The 18,235-nt window shown below is 45.5% G+C and overlaps 1 long non-coding RNA gene across 2 annotated transcripts; it reads left to right on the forward strand.

The window, feature by feature from the left end:
* Positions 1 to 94: 94 nt before the first annotated feature.
* Positions 95 to 13,444, forward strand: LOC128099425 (uncharacterized). Of its 2 annotated transcripts, none has more exons than XR_008214522.1 (3): positions 95 to 657; positions 785 to 941; positions 3,063 to 13,444. It is a non-coding gene; the product is annotated as an uncharacterized LOC128099425 (long non-coding RNA). The 2 variants fall into 2 exon arrangements; XR_008214521.1 differs by having other exon boundaries at positions 95 to 647.
* The last annotated feature ends 4,791 nt before the right edge of the window (positions 13,445 to 18,235 follow it).

Raw genomic sequence — 18,235 nt, forward strand, 5'->3', positions numbered from 1 at the left:
ACGCCGAGGGGCGGGAGCGGCGCGGCCCGGCCCGTGATTGGCCCCACTCGCCCCGGGGGCGGGGCCAGGAGGAGCGGCACGAGCGGGTTGCGAAGGGGCGGGAGCGGAGAACTTTCTAGAGAAGCGGTTAAACGGGTTGGGGCTCTTGGGCCGAGGGCACCCGAGGGTGGTGGTGGTTGTTTTTTTTTTTTTTGGTGGTAAGATTTGTTTTTCTGGTGGATGTTTCCTGGGGGCGGCCTCCTCTCCCGCTCCGGGACCTCTCGGATTTCAGTGATCAAACCCTTCCCCACGTCCTCCTCCCCACCCCCACCCCCCGGAGTCGAGCCGATTTTTCCAGATCCTTCTCCATCCTCAGGACTCCCAAGTCTGGGCCTGCCTGCCGGCCTGCCGGCCCGCCCCGTTCACCCAGCCCCGCAGCGTCGTATCTGGAGCCGGAGCCAGGCAGCCAGATGTGAAGAGGCAAGGGCCGTCCCCCTGCGATGGGACCCCAGGCACCCGTGGCGTGGGCACCTAAGCGATGTGGGGACTAGAGGCCGAGGGAGCGAAGGCCCGGGGGCACAAATTGCGGGACACAGCTTTGTCCGCCCCGCAGCCCGGCAGGCCCGCCGGATGAGTTGCTTTCCAAAATTCCGTGAGCAGGAGACCTTGTAAGTGGGGGTAGGTGTGTGTGTGAAAGCACTTCCTCCCACCATACTAACCAGCCTTTTTTGTTAGTGGTGGAGCACGAAATGGTTTCAGCTCACGAGGAAAAAAAAAATAAGTCCCCTTTCCCTTTTTACCAAAGGTGGACAGGAAGGAATTTTTTCATCGCAACCGCCGCTCCTTAGTGATACCTGGTGGAGTTGTCGTTCCTGAAACAGCGCTGGCTTGATCGGAAGGTCTGCCTGGCGAGGTCCTGACTCTGCCCAGCACTGTAGTACCACAGTTACACATAGCGCCTGGTAAGTGCTACCGGATGGCTGTCTATTGGCTTTGTGAATTTTCATTCCAATGTAACGCCCTTTGTGTCTCTGTGTGCTCGGCATGATGTTGTTCGGTGATGCCATTTAAGTAGGCAGGAGGCGGTTATTACGGGGTCTGCGAGATAGCTCAGTGGGTGGGAGTGCCTGGACTGCGGACCTGGGTTTGATTCCTGACACCCACAACGTTGAGTGAACGGACTCCGACACACTGTCTTCTGACACCCACACGTGTGCCCTGTTGTCCCTCCCAAATTAGTGTGATAAAATAATAATAATAATAAAACTTAATTATTTTGGTTTAAGTATCACTGTTAGATAATTCGTTGTAGTCCTTCCTGATGGAACCTAACCCATTCTTTCCAGCAGTTTACAGTTTTATGAGTTTATAACCAAAATCTAAGACTTCTTGGGTGACTAGAGACACTTTTGTAGAATATGGAAGGGGAGTAGCTACTTCTCCGGTAGTGAAGGTTCTTGTATAGCACTGGCTTGCACATGGCAGTTATCTCTCTGGTAAGAGACTCTGGTAGGTCTTTGGGTATTATCTGGCACAGCAAATAGTGATAGAGGAGGTAAGTTCTGCAGTAGTGAGCTTGTGTCTTTTCCTAACACCTTTGAGTTGATGCAGCATCAACATTTGCCTTCACACTGCTTAAACAGGTTAACTTTTAATACAGTGGACGGGACATGTGGTTAGCAATAAGAAAAGAGTTGGGTTGTCCAGGTACAACTGTGTAAATTGGGGCAGGTCGCCTCGTTTGCAAGCCTCCGTTTCTTGTCTGTGAGCCCTGTAAATAGGGTGACTTGATGGTTAGGAAAGAGGAACTGTTCTTTGTGCACCTGGGCCCTGGGCCCCCCGTGTCAGGTGAGTAAGCGATGGTCATCCCTGCAATGTGATATGTGTGGGGACGGAGGTGGGCAGAGGACTGTGGTAACAGGAAGGTAACATGCAGGGACTTGAGGACAGATCTCCAGTGAGAGGGCCCCCCCTCTGTGTGACATGGCAGTGGATGAGAGGCTGACACACAGGCACTGAGGTCTTGAATCCCAGGGCAGGGCCATGTGCTTCTGGACTTTTTCCTGATTGTGTATGTCACTTTTTTTTCTTTAAAAATTTTTGAACTTATTTTTTTACCTCTTTATTTTACACGTGTGAGTGTTTTGCCTGTATGTATGTCTGTGGGCTGTGTGTGTGCAGTGCCTGTGGAGGCCAGAAGAGGGCACCAGATTTCCCAGGCTGGTGTTAGATGGTTGTGAGCTATCATGTAAGGGCTGGGAATTGAACGCAGGTCCTCTAGAAGAATAGCTAGCCTAAGCTCACTGTGTACTCTTCAGATGTTTTCTTCCCATTCCTCCTCCTCTTCACCCCTTCCTTCCCTGGCTCATTTAAATGGTATTCCCATTGGGTAAGGATGTATCCATATGTGTGTAGTTGTTTTCCTCCATCCCTTTCCCCCTTAAAATTTTTTAAGTATGTATGTATATATGTATGTAATGTGGTGTGTGTGTGTGTGTGTGTGTGTGTTTCAGTATGTATGTCCCACAGCACATGAGTGGAGGTCAGAAGACTACTTTGTGGAGTCAGTTCTCACCTTCCACCTTGTCATGGATTTGGAGATTGAACTCCGGACATCAGGTTTGCACCAAAAAGTGCTTTTAGTGGATGAGCCCCCTCTCATCAGTCCATCCACTTTTTTTTTTTTTTTTTCCCTTTTTTCTTCAAGACAGTGTTTCTCTACGAAGTCCTGGCTGCCCTGGAGTTCACTGTGTAGACCAGGCTGGCCTTGAACTCACAGAGAACTCAACTTGCCTCTGTGTCGTGAGTGCCGGGATTAAAGGTGTGACACCTGGTTCTTTCAGTTCATCCACCTTTTGAGACAGTGTCTCCCTGAACTCAGCATTCACTGATTGGCTGGCCAAGAGCTCTGGGATTCTCCTGTTTCTTCTCAAACAGGAAGTCTCTAGGCATTTAAACAACAGGTCTCTATTTTCCTTGCTCAACCCTGTTTCTCTCTAGGATTTTATCTTCTAGATATCTCACATAGAGAATGACGTTTTTTAAATGTCTTCCCTTAAAATTGTGATTTTGTGTTTTTGAAGAATGACAGCACAGACGAGAGAGAGACCATTAAAAACGAAGGAAAAGGATTCGTCAATGAAACAGAGATGGAGGCTAGAAAAGGTGGAACGAATTTCCCCAGAATGAAAACAAAAAATGCAAGGTGCTGAAGATGATGAAGAAAGCCTTGAAAGAAGAAGAATGATGGGAAAGGCAAAGAGACAGTTGTCAGGTGGGAGAGCCGGCCTGTTCCGCCTCCTGGTGATGTGACACCGAGTGCTTGTGTTCTCCAGGTGGAAGTCTTTCTTCAGTCAGCATACAGAGTAATGGGTTTCAGTATGGCCTTTCATATGTAGATGTCACTGTCCTTTGTTCTTATGCGTACTGCTCTCTCCCACCTCTCTCCCTGTTCTCTTTGCCCTCTTCCTTTTCCCAAATGGTTTCCCTTTCTGCTCTCATCTTCTATATACACACATGTATACATTTAGATTCCACACACGAGAGAAAATGTAGTATTTGTTCAAGTCTGGCTTATTTTGCTTAGCATAATCTTCAGCTCTAGCCATCTTCCTGTATAGCTGAATACCATTTCACTGTGCTTACGTATCACATTTTTAAGTGCTCCTGTTGCTGGACCCCTTGGCTACTCTACCGTTTAGGGGTTCTGAAGAGTGCAGCAGTGAGCTCGCACTCCTTCGTTAGATTTAGCATTCCCTTCGTAAGGTTTAGCATCCCCTTTGTTGGATTTAGCATCCCCTTTGTTGGATTTAGCATCCCCTTCATTGTTTTGCTGCTACTTTAAATGTCTTCAAAGATTTTCTGTTTACTGCTGGTACAGAAAATGCATTTTTGTGTTGGAGAGGTGTTTCAGCTGTTAAAGACTAGGCTCAGAACCAAAATGTCAAAATGCATTTTTATTTTATGCAAAATTTTCATAACAAAACTTGCTGTGTAACCATTATTACTATTTTTATGTTTTGGAAGTGAGATCTCACCATGTATCCCAGAGTGGCCTCAGACTTAAAATCCTTATGTCTCTGCCTTCCAAATGCTTGGCTTAAGTTCTGTACTACCATGTCTGGCCATTTTTTTTTTTTTTTTACCATTCCCAAGTAGACAGTTCAGTGGCATTAAATACAAGGTTTTACAACCGTACTTTTTTTTTTTTTTTTTTTTTTTTGGGTTTTCGAGACAGGGTTTCTCTGTGTAGCTTTGTGCCTCTCCTGGGACTCACTTGGTAGCCCAGGCTGGCCTCAAACTCACGGAGATCCGCCTGGCTCTGCCTCCCGAGTGCTGGGATTAAAGGCGTGCGCCACCACCGCCCAGCAGCCGTACTGTTTTTTTAAAACAGAGTCTTGTATAGCCCAGGCTCGCCTTGAAATTTTGGTGTGGTCAAGGGTGACCTTGAACTTCTGGTTCCTCTGCTTCTACCTCCCAACTTCTGGGATTACAGGTGTGCACCACCATACCTGGCTTCTTATTGTTTTGCCATAGGGTCTTGTTGGTCTCAGGCTCATGGCTCTTTCCCCCTGAATGATGGTATTATAAGCACCCTTTACCACAATTCTTGTTTTAAGCAACATGCTTGTGGTAATTTGTTGTATCTGTTGTACGTATAGCATTCAGGGTTTAGCAAAGGACATGGACTGAGTTATTGAGACTCTCAGTTCGTGTTGTTTTAGTCTACCATATTGTTTGCAGTGTCCTGGGGACAACAGGAGATAGCCACCCTAGGGTGTACCTGAGCATCTGTGCACATCAGTGGGTGAGGCTTAGATGGGTAAACTGCTGTTTAAGAGTTGAAGGTGAGAATTATGAGGCGGAGTCTGGTAGATGCTGGGAGCTGAGAAACTGGCCTCTGAGGCATGTAAGTTGTATCACATGGCTGGATGGAGAGGAAAGAACACTGAGGAAGACAACTCTCTTCAGCTCCTTCTCCTCAGGCAAACATGCTGTGTGTGCTATTTGTTATGGGAGAATGGTCCCACCTAGTTCCATGAGCCAAGCTGATTCTGTCAATGAGGAGTGGGAGTCTGGGAAGGCAAGGCCACCTTCTCCTTGGACTCTGTGGCTCATTTGATTGCTTAGCATGTCCCATCCCTTCGACCACCTGGTGCTGGCTCATTGATATTGTAGGAAGATGGTGTGAGTAGGCTTGTTCTTAGTCTTATTAATATTCTACCTTGTTATTCTGTATCCTAAAAAGGCAGAGACCTAGTTGGAAGTGAGGTTGGGGGCAGGACAGTAGCACAAGGTTCCAGAATACATTGTTGTGTGGAACCTGGGACAGTATAGAGTTGTCCTCTGTACCACTCCTGCCCTGGTAGCACAGTACTCAATAGCGGGATTGTGGGCTGGGTGCCTACCCATGTCCCTTTGCTTCAGGATCTCTGACTGAGGCTTCAGGTCTGGGACTCCAGGATGCCTCCAGACCGGTGGGTAGTGATTTTTCTGTTTTCTTTCCTTCCTCAAAATCAGTGTCTTCCAGGAAGACCTCCCTGATTGCTCCACCCCACCATGAGCTCTTTTCTCTGCTGCATATGTCTGGTGTTCTGTGATGGTCATTACAGTTCAGTTTATCATGGGGCCGGTTCTCACATGTTCTTCACTTGTCACAGAGTTATGGGTCGGGTGCATGTCCTGCTTTCAAATAAGACTACCAACTTCCTGGGCTCAACCAAGATGACTGGAGCTTTGGAAGCCCAGAAACAGCTGCTATCAGGAACAGGTTTTCTGTCTACTAGGGTGGATTTCTGCTGGTAAGGTGGCCATACGCAGGCACTTGTCTCTTCAGCATACTCTCCTTTCATTCATTTATTCTCTAAGCAAACATCCCCTTTACTGAGTTCCGTGTGTGAGAGGTGAAGCATTCTAAGATGGATGCTTGGCAGTCTCCCTGTATTTGCCTTGGGCGCCTCAATTGCACATAGCTTTCACTTCCTCTGTGCACTTGGTTTCTGTTAGGTCTCCAACCTGGGACAGAGGGCTCACTGAGATGCCTATTAACATATCAAAGCAGACACTGGCGGCCAAGTTCTCCCAGCATCCCTCAGTCCCTACCTGTTAGGGAATTCTCCTGGCTGCCATACCCTGCTCACTACCCTGAACTCTCCAGCTCAACTAATTACTGGGCTGGGCTTCTCTCCTGTTAGCTCCTCTGGCCCCTATATAACTGGCCAATTTTAGCAGCATGTGTCTCTTGGCCAGTTTCTTAACCCAGGCCGCCCTTTTTGGTCAGAGGCTCTTCTTTTTGCTCTCCCTCCTCCTCACATGGCCCAGCTCAGTCTGGCCACGTTCACTCGGGACTCTTCCAGATGTCTCCATCTCTACCTGCTTTCTCCCATGTATATATAATACAAACCTCAACCCCTTAGGAGCAGTCATGTCCTCCTTTTATTTCTTTTTTTCATTCAGTTCACAGATAATGCATCCAATCCCAAGCTGCTTCCTAATCCATTGTCTGTGTTAGGTGTTAGGCAAATTTCCAGACAATTAGATCTGCTTCTTCTCATCAAAAGGAAGCACGTGAAATCACATGACTTGTTGAAACTGGGGAGGTCCTAATTGGTATTTGGATTTCCACCAAAAGCTAAAAAACCCAGAACACCAAAGACAGGCTATCCTACCAGAAGGGGCTGAGTTTAAATAGAAAGGAGCTAGTGGTTTCAGGGTCTTAACCATGAGCACAAATCACAGTGTACAGTGACTCCTTCTTAAAGCAGCAGAGACATAGTAGTGATGATGACAGGGTGTAGGGAGGAACACAGGATAATCCACAGTCTGCTGTTTAGTGGGGCAGGGTCTTCTTTCAGTTACAGAGCCAACTTGTGACACCCTAAACACAGAAATAGTGAGCTGACCAAACTGGGCCGCCAACTGCTCATCCCAACTTGTCTTCAGCAGTTGCCCCAGTCACTGTGGCACAAGCCAAGGGAGAACCCAGATATTCCTAAATGGCTTTCAGATTGCTAAACAGATGCCAGTCTTTAGTCCAAAGGTGGGTAATGTGCAAGCTGGCGGGTAGAGGAGGATGGGTAAGGGTTGAATCTAGAAGGGCAGAGTGATGTTCTCTAGTCCACCTAATTTTTGAGTTAGTTGCTTAGTGTGATAGGTTTCTCCTTTCACATTTGTCTTAAAAATATATTCAATGATTTGTTTCAAACAAAAGGAAAATCAGTCTTTCTCTCCCATTGCCCTTTTTCTTCTTTGAAAGAAGTTTCCAAATCTTTCTGGAAAGCTTAAATCCTAGCATTGGAGTAACCAAATTTGGGTTTGTAGCTCTTAGGAGGTTGACACTAATCTGTGACAGTCACAACTTAGTTGTTAACAGTCACATGACAACGGTATGTTTTTGTTGTATGAAAGCCTTTATAAGAACAGAAAGAAGTCTCCTGGAGTCTGTGGTCAGTTAGCTTAGAACCTGCGGGAAGTATGCAGACAGTAGCTGGTGATCCTGGCAACGCCATCTGATAAGAACAGTGAATGTGTAGGTCTACCCTGAAAGGAAAGACTGCGAGGGGCATGTGGCTCCACCCAAGGAGGAGCACACCTAGTTCATCTTGGAGGAAGAAAATGTCTTCTTCATTCTCCGTGTTGCAGTAATCAGACCCAGCGTCTGTCTGGGATGATAACGTGTATAATGGTGAACTCATCCCTCGTCAGTTTCCCACAGAGTGCTCCACATGTTTCTATGTCACGGGCAGGGTTAGCATTGGTGAACTGGGGAAACTTGGCAGAGCTTCAAGGTACGGTACATGCAGTGTGGTCCACTGATGATGGGAACATTTCTGTGTCGCTCAGCACTCCAGGTCTTAAACACTTGTCTACCACTGGTAACCTAGCTCGCCTTATGGCTGTGTTACAGTCTGAAGCCTGTGGATAACACCCAGGTTGTGAAGGCTTATCCAGGGCTTTTCTAAGTCAGGCCCCAGCAGCCCTCTGGGTCTAGATCTATCTTGCTAAGCTCTTGCACAATTTTTAGTCCCTCTTTTTCCAGCTCCTGCTTCTGGGTCATCTCCTCAAAGGCATGGAACTGTTTCTGTTCTAACTGATGCAGCTTTTGCTCTTTGCCCAGCTCTTGCTGGGTGGCCGTGTTCTGGGAAAATTCTAACTCTTCCTTCTTCTCTTTATATTTTTCACATTCTTTGGTGTGTGTATCCAAACTGTTTCTGGTTCTTCTGCCTGGAGAAAAGCAAGTTCTTTAATTTCTTTACTGTGTCTTCTCAGGAATGACAACTGCTTTGTCATCCCACTACCTGGGGACTTGTCTATGAAGGACTTGATGTACTTACTATAGAGGATAAAGGCATGTTCAATGTTGCTTTCTTCAGAGTAAACGGATGCCATGTAGATGACTTGAACTCCAGAGTGGAAGTACTGACAGGGTGCAATATTGAATTGCACTGTATTCTCAAGCTTCGCCCTGTCTTTGGGTGGAAGGGTGATATTTCCATGGTCAGGCATCAGGACCAAAAGCTTCTGATTCAGATTTCTGCCTTCAGAATACAGCCACATCAGAAGAGTCTGTTGTTTCAAGTTCCATTGTGTTTGAAGCCAAGTCTCTCCTGACACAGATTCTGTCAACAGCAGAAACCATACAGTATAGATCCATACAGTAATATGGTGTGTCAGGGTTGCTGAAGCTGAATAGCATGTGTGTCCAATATGAGGTCTGGTCACTCACTGGTCACGTGGGATGATCCAAATTTGTTTATGGACAACTACATGGAAACTCCAAAGTTCTAACAGATGCTGATAGGTTTGGAGGGAGAATGATGTCGTAAAGCAGGCAGTAGCCAATAGGAAGGTCAGATTCCTAGCCAGAAAATGGGTTGGGTGGACAGAATGGCAGGAGAGCTACAGCTCCCCTGAATGGCTGGGTCTAGGCAGGTGAAAGCCTGCAAGGCAGTTACGACAATCCCTCTTTCCTCTCTTTTTAGGTTAGGGAAATCATCTCTGTGTTTCTTATACGTATTCATTAACAAAGTTACTTATAATTTGCAGGTGATATTTTCATGTGGTTCCCCACACGGGGCCAGATCATGGTCACAAGGAGCAAGACAGCCCTGGGAACAAATTGCCAAGTGTGAGTGAGGTGCTAAGGCAGGAGGCCCTTCAGAAGACTGATGTCTTGAGGAGAGATGGGAAAGGAGGTACTTGAACTGAGTCTTGGAAGATGATAGGTGTTTCTTAGTGCACAAAGCTAGGAAGGGCATCCAAGGCAGGCCGGAGCACAGCACTACAACATGTTTGGCTATTTAAAGAAATAGGAAATTTATCCTGCGCCAAAGTTCTTCCCTTTATCCCACTTCAAAGTTCTCTCTTTTGAAGTGGACTGTCTATTTTCAGTATTAAAGTCTTTTTTATTCTTTGGAACCTGAAACTTGAAAAGGATTCTATAGGCTTCCTTCCACTTTCTGATTGGATTTGAGGCCCACTCCACAGAAAGGAAATCACTACAATATACTACAAACGTCATCAAAAGTCCAAGGCAGAGAAGGTCATAGACATGAATTGGGGGAGTTACTTCTGATGTTTGAATATGATGTGCCCATCAAATGCTTTTCATGTGTTTGTGTTCATGTCCATAGATCAGTGCTGCTGTTTGCTTTTGTCAGAGAAGCATCTCTTTGCTCTGGGCAGCAGTTAGTGAAGAGGCTCACACATACCTGGTCAAGAATCAGAGACTCTTTGGGATGCTCAGCCCTAAATGGGGCATTTGTATCACCCCCTCCAAGGCTCAGGGAACTTTGCGGAAGAGGGGCCGGAAAGAATGTAAGAGCCAGAGGAAGGGGTGGAGTGATGGAGAGTACTGTCTTCCAGGCCTGACGCGGCTGGTGTCCTCTCTGACTTCCAGCAGCTCTGATTACCTGTACAAAACCTGCATAAGATTTAGCCCACCAACATTCTGTCATGGAGCAGGGAGCAGCTGATGAGGCCCTGCCAGTCCCTGAGGACATATAGGCAGTTAAGGGTTGCTAGGGGAGAGGGTCTCAAAAGGCACTGCCTTTCCCTGAGGATCTGTGGGCAGTTAGTGGGACCCTTGCTCTAGTGGTATAGCTATTGGTGAGTTGTCCTGCTCCTGTAATAACCCTAATTGAGCTCATTGATTGACCAAGGGAAAGAAGGAGGAGCACTGGTTGAAAAGAGGAAGATGATCAGTAGGAGAGAGAGGGTTCATGGGGGTGAATGTAGTCAAAAGTATGTTGTATACATGAATGAAAATGTCCAAGTGAAACCTACTGTTTTGTTATTAGCATATTAATATATGTTAATAAAAATGAAACTAAAACAACAACCAAGCAAACAACCTGGCCTACTAAGAAGATGCCCAGATGGGGTTTAATCGGAGGAGGATTCAACATCAGAGGAGACTGTTAAAATAATAGGACAAGTTGACTAGGGATGTAGCTCAGTGAGGGAATGTTTATCTAGCGTGGACAAAGCCCTGAAATCAGTCCTCAGAACTGCTAGATACTGCTTTAAATGGCAGATGTAACATGTTTCATCTCGACTGGAATGTAGCCCAAAGTCCTTGGAAGGACACAAGAACTATCTACTACACCATTTGGATGTTACTTTTTTGATGGATCTCCTTCCTTTTTGTCTGCATTCATATATGTGTCTATGTATGCATTCACACCAAGATGTATGTGTAGTATACATATATTCTGGCTCTATGACTGTGTATATATACACATATATTCACATGTGGCCAAGGTATATAAAATTATATACATGTCTCTTGTAGTTTTTTCTTATTTTTTAAATGTATGTATTTATTTTTACTTTTTACTCTTTTGTTTGTTTTTCCAGACAGGGTTTCTCTGTGTAGCTCTGACTGTCCTGGAACTCACTCTATAGACCAGGCTGGCCTTGAATTCAGAGATCTGCCTACCTCTGCCTCCTGAGTGCTGGGATTAAAGACGTATGCCACCACCACCTGGCTTATTTTTACTTTGAAAAAAAATGTGTGTTTATGACTGTTTTACCTGCATGGGTGTCTCTGCACCACATGTGTGCAGTGCCTGCAGAAGCCAGAAGAGGGCATTGCAGAGCTTGGAATTGAAATTGTAAATGCTTGTGAGCCACATGTGGGTGCTGAGAATCGACTCCAGTCCTCTATAAGAGCAGATGGTGCTCTTACCCACCGAGCCATCATCTCTGTGCCCTGTATGTGTTCTTTATTAACACACAATTATGAGATGAATTTGAAATAAGTAACTTAATTAACCAACTCAGTATTTTCCAAAATGAAAAGCAAGAACTACATCACAAGTCTGAAATCCGAAGGAACAATGACAGCACGACCAACTCTGGTAGGTATCACTCCAGATTCAGAACACTGTGCCAGGACCTGAGTTTGGAGGTCAAGGGTTCTCTTTAAATGAAACATCTGCTGAGTCCCAAACTGTTAGACTTGCAGCAGCAGCAGACCCAGGAACAGGGCTCTCAGTTTTCTCAGAATGCTGGGGCTTGGCTTCATCTTGCCTCTTAGACTTCAGGTATTTGTGTATGTGGTAGTTTAAATGAGATGTCCACTATAGTCTTGGCATCTGATGCTTGGTCCCCAGCTGGTGGCACTGCTTGGGTAGGTTGAGGAGGTGTGGCCTTATTGGAGGAAGTCTGTGACTGGGAGGGGCCTTCTGAGCTTTGTGCTTGTGGTTCAAGATATGAGCCTGCAGCTCCCTGCTCTGGCCACCATGTCTTAGCTCAACCATCATGGACTCTGACCCTTTGGAACTGTAAGCCCAAATAGACTTCCTTCCATGAGTTGCCTTGATTGTGGTGTTTGTCACTTGAGTAGAAAGTAACTAGGACAATGTGATCATGAGTTGGCAATTTTTTTTTTGTCTTTGGTGATGGTGTGCTCATATTTTTGTGATTCTGTTTTATTTGAAGCTTGATGAGGTGTTCTTCAGAGAGTTAAGATAGCAGAATTGTAAATGTGAATTCCTGTGGCCTTACAAATGGAGCACTGTGATTTTATCAAAAGTTTGTAATATTTTAGGTGTTTTGCATGTATGTATATAAATGCACCAATTTTTGTGCAATGACTGAGGAAGCCAGAAAAGGCATTGAGTTCCCTTGGGACTAGTTACAGGGGGTTGTGAACTGCCATGTGGGTGCTGGGAATTGAATTTGGTCCTTTGAAAGAGCATCAAGTGTGCTGTTAACCATTGAGCCATATCTCAGGCTCATAGTATCAAAAATTTCTTGAGCTTCTGTGATTGTCTTTCCTCAAAGATATTTCAGTACCAACTGGTCTGTTACTGGATTTGGGGGTCCTTTAATGGTCACCAGACAATACCAGGAAAATCAGGGTCCCCTTTTAGGGTTCTTTGTTGCATTAATAAAAGAGTAGATTCAAATTAATTAATAAATAATTATTATATAAATAATTAAATGATTCAAATTAATAAAAGAGTGGATTCAAATGTGAACTTAGGACACTTTTACTAGAGTTTAAAAGAAAGCCCTCCCAGGGCAGGCAAGCTGTAAGCCCCAGCGGCTGCTCAGAGGTTGAAGGTGGAGGAGAGAAAGAAAAGTCCATTCCATGTAAGCCAGCATGAAGGTCAGATGTGTGGCAGAGGAGCAGTCACATGGTGGAAAAAGAGTAAGAAAGCCCACAGTGTTAGGGAAAAGCCCACAGTGTTAGGAAACCATGCTTAGAAAAGAGATAGAAGAAAAGGAAAATTTATGCTTTCCGAATAATTCAGAAAAGTGGGCAGGCTTACTGCTCCATATGGCTGCAGCTTGTCCGTAAGCTTCTGATGACTCTTTTTTCCCCCATATTAATCTGTGTCTGTGAGAGTGTATGTGTATGAGTTCACATGCGATAGCACACATATGGAGGTCAGAGAATAATCCACAGGAGACAGTTCTCTTCTACCGTGTGGGATTCGGGGGATTGAACCCAGGTTGATAGAGGCTTGGAAGTGAATGCTTTTACTTGCTGAGCCAACTTGTTTGTTTTGGGATGGTCCCATGTACTTCAGAATGGACTTTACTTTGCTTGTAGCTAAAGATGTCTTCTACATTTCTGATTCTCCTGCCTCCACCCTTCAAGTGCTGGGATGAGAGGATGAACTAGCACACCCAGGTTATGTGGGGCTGGAGACTGAACCCAGGGCTCTGTGCATACCATGCTAGCATTCTACCAGCTGACGTGCCCCTCCAGTTCTCATTTATTCTTTAAATACATGATGTAGCATCACTATTCTTTCATGTTATTAAATATTATTTTAAAAAATGTTTTTTTTTGGCTGCACAATGTCTTATATATCTGAACTATTATTAAGCATTTATGTATTGTTAAAAGTATTTTGAACTTTTTCTATATACAAATTCCTCAATAAGCACTGATGCATGTAAATGCTATTTTCATTTCTGGTTAAACATAAATAAATGTTTTTAAAAGTTATTTTCCCTGCTTGAGATGGCCGAGTTGGGGGAGAGACAGGGAGGGAGAGCAATGAAAGAGATATCTTGACAGAGTGTACCACTAAGGGGATGGGGAGAAATCTGCAGCTAGGGGAAACCCCAGGAACTCACAAGATTGTCCCCAGCTAAGACTCACAGCAATAGTGGACAGGGTGCTTGAACTATCTGAGTTCCCCTGCACTCAGATTGGTGTCTATCCTGTCATCATAGAACCTTCATCCAGTGACTGATAGAAGCAGATGCAGAGACCCACAGCCAAGCACTTGGCCAAGATCCTGGAGTTCAGTTGATGAGAGGGAGGAAGGATTATAAGAACAAGGGGGTCAGAATCATGATGGGAAAAACCACAGAGATAGCTGACCCAAGCTAGTGGGAGCTCATGGACTCTGGACTGACAGCTGGGGAGCCTGCGTGGGACCGAACTAGGCCCTCTGAATGTGGGTGAAAGTTGCGTGGCTTCTGTATTTGTGGGTCCCCTGGCAATGGGACCAGGACTTAACCCCAGGTACACGAACTGGCTTTTTAGAGCCCATTCCCTTTGGTGGGAGGCCTTACTCAGCCTTGATGCATTGGGGAGGGGCTAGGTCCAGCCCCAACATGTTATGCCAGTCTGTGTTGACTACCCAAGGGAGGCCTTACCCTCTATGAGGAGGAGGTGGGGTGTGATGGAGGAGGTGGCAGGGAGTGGGAGAAGGGGAGGGAGGGGGAACTGGTTGGTATGTAATAGGAAAGAAATTTTTTTTAATAAAAAATTAAAGTTATTTTCCCAAGTACTTGATTTTTTTTTACTATTTTAAAATTTTATGTATGTATATGTACTGTACATGTGTACTTCCTGAAGAACCCTGAAGAGGGCTCAGAGCCCTGGAAATGAAGTTATTGATGGTTGGTAGATTGAATGAGGATGGCCCCCATAGGCTCAAATGTTTGAATGCTTGGTCATCAGTTAGTAGAGCTGTTTGGGAAGGATTGGAGGTGTGTGTATGGCTTTGTTGGAAGAGATGTGTCACTAGGGTGGGCTTTGGGGTCTCAAAAGTTCATGCCTGGCCCAGTCTCTCTCATTATCTGCAACCTGTGGATCAGATGTAAGTTCTGAGCTCCAGCACCATGCTCCCTGCCATGATGATCATGAACTAACTCCCTGAAACTGTAAGTAGATCCCCAATTAAATGCTTTCTTCTATAAGTTGTGTTGGCCATGGCATCTCATAGCAACAGAACAATAAGACAGTTATCAACTGCCATGTAGATTCTGGGCTCCTGTGCAAGAGCAGTAAGTGTGCTTAACCTATAAAGCTATATCTAGCCCATCAAATAGTTCTTGATAAATGCTATGTGGCAATTAAAAGAGGAACAAACTTGTGTAGAGTCATGATGAATTAAAATTCTTGTGTTCAACTAACAACTACCAGATTAGGTCCAACATTTGTTGCTTGCCTGTGGTTAGCAATCCTTAGCGTTCCTGGAGACATTTCCTCTGTGTCATGTGCCAATCTGGTGTGACTAAGGACAAAAACAAGGCGAGGAGGAGGCAGGCCTAGAGTCTGGGTGAGTCTGAGCATTATGAGGAGTGAGTGGATAAAGTCCTGAGTGAATGTTCATTATTGACATGAGTACAGCCATGTTAAAGACTCCAGTGTCTCAGACACATGGAAATGGCAAAGCCTTCCCTGGGTGAGCCTCAGGAATGGCAAGGCCTTTCTCTGGCTCAAGTGTGAGTGTTTACAAGTTTCTGGGGTGGAGTGTAGATGCTGCCCTTTATTAGAGCAAGCACAGCCCACCTGATCCCAGCTTTTCTGTATGTGTCTGTCATTTCTTTATTCCTGTGTTACTCCAGCCAGGTTTCCAGAACCAAGCCATGCTGGATGCAGCAGAATGTGAGAAATGGGCTGGGCCATGCGAGGGCTGGAAAGAGAAGGAGCTGAGGGATATTCCTAAGTAGGATGCTCTGTTCTGGGGACTGGAGCTGGGTGGTGAGGGAGAAAAGGAATCAAAGATGGCTGGATACTTGAGTATCACCTGGAGATATGAATGGTGTTTCAGTGGAGGGAAGGCAAATTCAATGTAGGATGTTCTAAATTGAAGTACTGTCAACTAGCAAAGATATTAAGAAGGCAGAAGTAGGCTTTGTGACTCAAGCCCTGCAGGTACAGATTTCTGACCCTAAAACTTGTGGTCATTCATTCCAAACCCTGTGTTTTTCTAACAAAGTTTAAAACTCAACAGTCTGCCTTTTGGATAACACAGGACCCTAAACTAAATTGCAGTGCAATGTTACCTTGCTCATCCTAAACAGCAGAAGCAACAACAACAACAATAAGAAGTGTGTGTGGGATATATGCATGAGTGTGGGTTCCTGTGTGCCATGCATATATGTGGAAATCAGAGGACAGCTTTCAGGGCATGGTTTCTCTCCCTTTTACTGTCGGATCCAGGGACTGAACTCAGATTGTCAGGTTTGTGCCATTGGGGCACCAGCCCACCCGGCTCATCTTAGTGGTGTGATGTCTAATGTTTCAGGTTCATCACAGTTTTCCACCCTTCATACTAGTTGTGATTGAAGAGTGAGTGCTTAGATTTAACAGGTTCTCAGAGATCTCACAGGAAACAAGTTACATACCAGGATTAGCATGGCTCACATCCTATAATGCATAAAGGTGTGGGTGGGATTCAGAAATCCACAGGAGTGCAATATGGTGGGGCCTGTCACTCAGAGACAGGAGGAGTTTGTGTGGGTCTGGAGGAATCTTGGCACCTGCAGGAGACTTGTGTGTAGGGAGTAGTAGTACAGAAGTGATTCAGAGGCCTCGAGGCTGTTTGTCCTGTCAAGGGTCAGCCCACAGTGGGGACCAGGAGAACACTGTGTGTACACTGACCTGTCTTCTCTTTCTCTAGTGTCCTATTAAGCTCCTTATTGGAAAGAGCCAGAGGACCAGGGAATCCACACTAGCTGGCTTCCCAAGGCATTTGGCAGAGTAAAGAGGGTGTAGGAAGGATCCAGGGAGATTCAGTGCATTACATATTTCACCCATTCTTTATGCATAGTGAATGGATTTCTTGCCTTCTATTTCTGCTTTCCTAATTTGTTCTTATTCCTTGCTGATGGAAGTGCATTCATGGCTCTCTCAGTGAAGGCTCCTTCCTTTCCTTTCCCCTTTCCTTTCCCCTTTCCTTACCCTTTTCCTTTCCCCTTTCCTTACCCTTTTCCTTTCCCCTTCCCTTTCCCCTTCCCTTTCCTTTCCTTTTTCCTTTCCTTTCCTTCCCTTCCCTTCCCTTCCCTCCCCTTCCCTTCCCTTCCCTTTCCCTTTCCCTTCCCTTTCTCTTCCCTTTCCCTTCCCCTCCACCTCCCCCTCCCCCTTCCCCTTCCCTTTCCTTTCCTTTCCTTTCTTTCATTTCCTTTTAGGGCAGGCTCTCCCTATGTAGTTCTGCATGGCCTGGAACTTGCTATGTAGATCAGACTGGCCTCAAACTCACAGAGATCCTCCTGTCTGCCAGTGAAGGACTTTAAATGATAAATTCCTTAGTAGACCTGAAATATCTACATTTCCCCTTCTTTTTAAGTCTTAAAATTACACTTACTTGCCAGGTGGTGGTGGTACACACCTTTAATGCCAGTACTCTAGAGGCAGGACAGCCAGAGCTGTTACACAAGAGGAACCCTGTCTTGAAAAAAAAATGAAAATAAAATTAAAAAATAAATAAAATTACACTTATTTATAGTGTGTGTGTGTGTGTGTGTGTGTGTGTGTGTGTGTGTGTGTGTGTGCATGTGTACAATTTTGCAGGAATTGGGTTTCTCCTCCCACTGTGTCTCGGGGATTGAACTCAGGTTATCTGTTTTGGAGGCAAGTTCTTTTACCCCAGAGTCATCTCAGTGTTCCTCTCCTGACAGGGTTTCTCTGTGTAACAGTCCTGGTTGTTCTGGAACTCGATTTGTAGACCAGGCTGGCCCTGAACTCATTGAGATCCTCCTGCCTCTGCCTCCCAAGTGCCGGGATCAAGGGCATGTGCCACCACCGCCTGGTTCTCTCCTGACTCTTAAATAATAGTTATAGTTGTGTAGAAATTCCAAGTTGATGGTCTTCTTCATTGAAATTCAAAAACTCCTGCCATCAATGAAGATGGCCTTCAGCTTTCTTTTTATTTTTTAATTAGCATTCCTTTGATTTTGTTCCCATTTTTCAACTCCACCTCGTGTGTGTGTGTGTGTGTGTGTGTGTGTGTGTGTGTGTGTGTGTGTGTGTGTTCCAGAAGTCAGTTGCTTCTCCACATTCTCTTCGAGGCAGGGTCTCTCACTGAGTCATGCATGAGCTAACTGATTCCACTATGCTGGCTAGTTGACTTTTGAGCTCCAGGGGCCTGCCTGTCTCTACTTCCCCAGTGCTAGGATTATTACAGGCTTGAAGTGCCCGGCATTTTTAGAAGAATTACATTTACTTATTTACTGTGTGTGTGTGTGTGGGGGGGGGGGGCTGTGCAACCGCAACACAGATGTGGAGGGCAGAGGACGCCTTGAGGGAATCGGTTCTCTCCTTCCACAATGTGGGTCCTGGAAACAAACTCAGATTGTCAGGCTTGGTGGCAAGTGCTTTTACTTGCTGAGCTATTATGCTAGATACTCACCCCACCCCAGCATTTTTTTTTTTAAAAACATGGGTATATTCCTTACTTTTTCCTCTGTCAGATTCAGGGTGTCAGATCTTGTACTGAAGTTCTTCATCCATGTGGAGTTGAATTTTGTACAGGGTGAGAGAGACAAGTCTAGTCCCACT

Source organism: Peromyscus californicus, unplaced genomic scaffold, assembly GCF_007827085.1.
Source record: "Peromyscus californicus insignis strain IS unplaced genomic scaffold, ASM782708v3 Scaffold_6__1_contigs__length_162567912, whole genome shotgun sequence".
NCBI classification, from domain to species: Eukaryota; Metazoa; Chordata; class Mammalia; order Rodentia; family Cricetidae; genus Peromyscus; species Peromyscus californicus.